Source organism: Limulus polyphemus, unplaced genomic scaffold, assembly GCF_000517525.1.
Source record: "Limulus polyphemus unplaced genomic scaffold, Limulus_polyphemus-2.1.2 Scaffold31, whole genome shotgun sequence".
Taxonomy (NCBI): domain Eukaryota; kingdom Metazoa; phylum Arthropoda; class Merostomata; order Xiphosura; family Limulidae; genus Limulus; species Limulus polyphemus.
Genome location: NW_013665641.1, coordinates 599,868 through 604,657, shown reverse-complemented (window position 1 = coordinate 604,657; position 4,790 = coordinate 599,868). Strand labels below are relative to the sequence as shown.

The 4,790-nt window shown below is 29.0% G+C and overlaps 1 protein-coding gene across 1 annotated transcript in view; it reads left to right on the top strand.

Annotated features, from left to right (window-relative positions):
* Positions 1–4,790, top strand: part of LOC106459961 (stromal cell-derived factor 2-like) — a 52,533-nt gene that overhangs the window by 30,984 nt on the left and 16,759 nt on the right. The gene's annotated exons all lie outside the window — the stretch shown is intronic.

Below are 4,790 nucleotides of genomic sequence, written 5' to 3'. Positions count from 1 at the left end.
TGTCACATGGTATGTTGAATGCAGCACTGGTTCAAATTAGATGTTTGTGAAGTCAAAATACTAAGTATAGTTTTAGAATGAATTAGAAACTCAAATTACTGATATTGACAAACTAGAATATAAAATAAGAGCATCTTATCTTTTTAAGATATTGTTCATGTAATAAATCAAACACAGTGGCACCCTGCCCACCCCTTTCCATTTTTGGAAACACTTCCTTATGTACACTTACTTCTATATATGACATAAATAACCAATCAGAAGTTCAGAATGTCATTTTAACGGACTTGGTGCCATTTCTTTCTTTTGAACCAATATTTCAACGAAGTAGAGTATGTCTTTAGTCTGCTCGATATTTCATATTTCTTTACACTAAATTACATCTGAGTTACTAAGCTTTATAAATTATAGTTTAATTCTATGGTATTAATGTAGTAATTTATGATTTTTTAGTTTTTCAGATGTATATATTAAAACCCCCCAAAAAACATATTTTGTTTCATATCTTCCAAGTGCAATTTTTTTAAAGGCTTAGCTAAGTAAAGCAGCAACCGAGTAAGAAGGTCATAACTAGAAAAGATAATTGTTTGCTTTACTTCTTTATTTAGTCTTCTATGTTTTAGGAAAAATATGTTTAAGAACTTATTTCACAATAGCAATAATCTATCTATATATATATATATATATATAATGTAAAATAATTGAAATGTGACTGTATTTTACAAAATACTAGTCTACTAAAACACAACCAAGACAAGTTACTTTGCACAAATCAAAGGTCAGTCTTATGTTATTTGACATAGTAACATGAGTGCACGTGAGCCGCGTGATTGTAACTTCTGTTTTGTTAGCCAGTGATGGCTAAAAGGTCAGTATAATAAAAACAATAAATATATATATAAACGTTTAAGCTATTTCATCTAAACATTTATGTTATAATTTGTGTTCATTCTAGAATAAAAGAGGCATAATTTATATTTCTTTCCTTAATTTTTTATGGTGGTTGCAAAATCAGTTAAATCTACCGAACCTGTACAGAGATTAATTACTGACAATAACAGATAAAATATAAAGTTTGTTTTAAGAAACATTTGATAACTATCTTGACATTATAAAGATTTTGCACGTGAAATTTCAAAATTTTCTGATGCATAAAAGTATTTTTAATTTTAAAATCAATAATACTTTGCATGACAGATAGACAACATGTGAAAAGAAAAAATAGGCATGAGAAAAACATTGCTGTATAAACCTTAAGACTTAATAAAAAAAAATTATATTTTGTATATGTAATGCTTTGTAGTGTTTACTGATAATCTGCCAAATTTTGAAAACTATAACAAGCACAAAATTGTTATGAGGTCGGTCCAAGTGACCGAACCCGTGCTGAAAGAGTTATATCTTCAGCAGTATACTTGAAGCAAGCATCTAGTATTTATGTGTTCTGTACATCAGGTATACTCTATTCTTTTTGTTATTATTACTTTTAATAACACTAATGGTTAGAATATTGAATACATCTAGATTTATTACTTATCATTTTTTATTCTTGTACTTTTATTATAGAGATTATTTTGCATTGCTAGCTTAGTTTATGAATTTAGGATGAACATTAGGAGATATTATTTGGTTTACATCCAAAAATATTAATAGCAAGGATACCTAACTGATGAAACAATGTATTCTTATCTTTATAATATAATTAGCTTTACTAACTATTTGGTTGATGTTAATTTTTATTTGTAATCTAAGTAGAGAGCTTATTCTAATTGGAATTAAATGGTAATTACCTTTTTATGAAATGTGGATAATACAGTTTTACAAAGAGCCTGTATCATAAAAGTTCAATGATATTTATAGTTGTTGATTGTTTAAATGTAAAACAGGTCAAAGATCAAGCTAACTAGAAATAAAGTTTGTGGCCAAACATAGTTATAGAACTATGTAGTAAATAGGTTTTATTGTAAAAGCTATATTCATCACTTAAAAGTAAGAAACAAATATGTATGACAGTATTGTAAAATGTTTATTATTGTTTTATACTGAAAATTTGATAGGGTTAGATAGTTGCTATTGTTACTCCCATTTTTAAAATAGATATATGTTAACCTGGAAATTATAGGCCAGTTAGTCTTATGTAGTGGAAAAAAAATACTAGTCTTAACTCTCTGAATACAGGCGAGTCAATGTTCACATGTCATGATATGTTTTTACAGAGTTATATTCAAACTTGGATTAAACTACTTTATTATCAACATATGTTAGTAAATGTAGATTCAAAACATGTTTTATTATTCAAATGTTTATATTATCTAAGTTTCAAATTCTTAATTTCAAAAGGAAATATTTAAATTCGCAATCTGCAGAGTCACATGATGCAGTGAAACTGAATTCTCATTTGTTGATTTTTTTTCCTCTTTTCTTGTGAGGTTTTCAGATTGTTCAAGCATACCATGGATATTGATAAGCCAAAATATGAAACTTAAGCTCTTATCTTGCTTTACTGAGATATTTCTATATTTGTCTGACTCACATTTACATGCCCCTTTCAAATTCTGTTTTTTTTTAGAAATTTTAATTTTCTCTAACAACATTTCTAAATGACACAAATCAGACAATTGTTTTTTTTTAGTATTCAAAGTAATAGTTTACCAGGAGAGCTTGATGTGTTTAGACTAAAGATGCTCCTCTGAGAAGTAATGGAATTCTTTAAACCTGTTTATATGTTAGTTAAAAAGCCAGGTAAATTGTAATAGTTTTGGGACATTGTATTATTGTGTATGGTATAACTTTTATGTTATAAAATGCATATTTAAAAGCTAAATGAAAGGCTTCAAGGTTAAAGTAAGTACTAAATTTCTTGGTTTTTATATATATTTTGTTATATATATATATTTAACAAAAATAACTAAAATGTAAAAATTAGAAACTTACTAGATTAATAAAAAACTTAAATTGAAAAACTTTAATAAATGAAATTTATTTTTGAGGAATGCATGTGGGCTATTTTGACACGATGTAATCAGGATGTAACTTATTATTTTGTTTACTTTAAGTTCTAGCGAGGTTATTTATTGCTTTGTTATGCTAGTTAGCCACAGTTCAAAGATATAGTATAAAGTTTTACAGAAAAAACTTCATATTCATTCAGGAGGTTCTGGAGATTAGACAACTCATATATTAAAATTGTAAGATGAAAAGAAGTATTTTATTCTTAGCATGAAAATCACCTTTCACTCGGACTGACTCACTAAAGGCTTCATAAATTCACAGAATATTTTTAGCAGAAATACTTTATTACTTTTGTGTACAGCAAAATTGTAAGCTTTACTAAAAGCTTGTTAAATTTTGTGAAGATATACCTAATACCTTCAAAGGAATATTATGTGTGGTTTCATAGTTATATGGTTGGTCAAAGTGATCAAGCTTGCATACAATGAGATAATAAAAGAAACTTTACAAAACAATATATTTAAAACTGTCTGTATATATAAAATGGATCTTCCTAATCATTAATTTAAAAACAATTTAAGTTGTAAGACAAAAGAATGTTTATTTTTCAAAACATTGTCTCATAACAAAAGTTTAGGAATTTCACCTCTTAAAAAATTATTGAAATAATAAATGAAATTGTATAATTTTTCTACACAGAAAATTAATACCATTTACAAAATTGGTGTTAGAATCATGCAATTTGGTTAAGTATTTCCACTGTGTTAGGTTATATACAAATGATTATATTATTAACAAGCTATTTTTAAGCTAAGCTATCTTCCTTGTCTTGTCTGCCCTAGAGATTTGTGTGCCATTAGCCTTTAGTGAACTCCAACCTAATTTCTCAAGATTTCTTGTGAATTTCACTACTGAATAATGACATCATTAAGCAGTAATATCCCTCCACCAATAGAAGAGTGACACCTCCATGCACACTAACTCATGTGCATTTGCACTCACAGGTGTGTTTTTATTTCTAATGAGACTTCTGCAGTTTAAGGAACTTAATTTCCTTTTCTTTCCACACTGTGAACTCGCATGTTAATGTGCCATCTATTACAACATGTGTGAGTGAAGAATTTCCTTATGCAACCAGGACCTTTAGCTCCTGTTCCTTCTTCCAGCATTTCTTCCTCTCATTTTGAGGGGGAGAATGATGAGAATGAAATTGATTGCTTGTTTCCTCCTCCTAGTTTTGTTTTGGGAACTTCTCTTCCCATCTACGAGAACCCTCAAACTTCCTTGCATTATCAGGACTTAATATCACAGGTACATACTGTTACAACAGTGAAAGTCACATGAGGCTGCTAGTGCATGTGTGACTGAATTTTTCGAATGATCAGGGAGGCCTGAGTGTATTCCAAATGCCCCCTTCATTGGTATTTAAGCCTGGCAGAGAAAGCCAGCAATTAATGATTGAATGAAGAGGGTTCTGGGTATTTTACAATTCTGTTTTGAGCTAGTGTGTGTTTTCGAGATTGTGAATCGCTGTGATTTATAACATGTATTATAAAAGTTGTTAAGTTTAAGGAACGAAAAACGTACTGATTGTGAAATTACTGTGTACTAAAAGTTTGTATCGAGAAAGAATAAACTGGTTTAATCAAGAAGGGACTTGTATCGATGAAGTTCCTTGGAAAGAATTTCTACCGGAAAGTAACAAACAAGCAGATATGCAACAAATTGGTGTCAGAGAGTGGGACAAAAAAAAAGAAAGATGGAAATGAGAAGTGGCAAATCAATCCACAACTTAGCAGATTTGATGGCAGCATTACAAGAACAGCGAAGAAACAAGA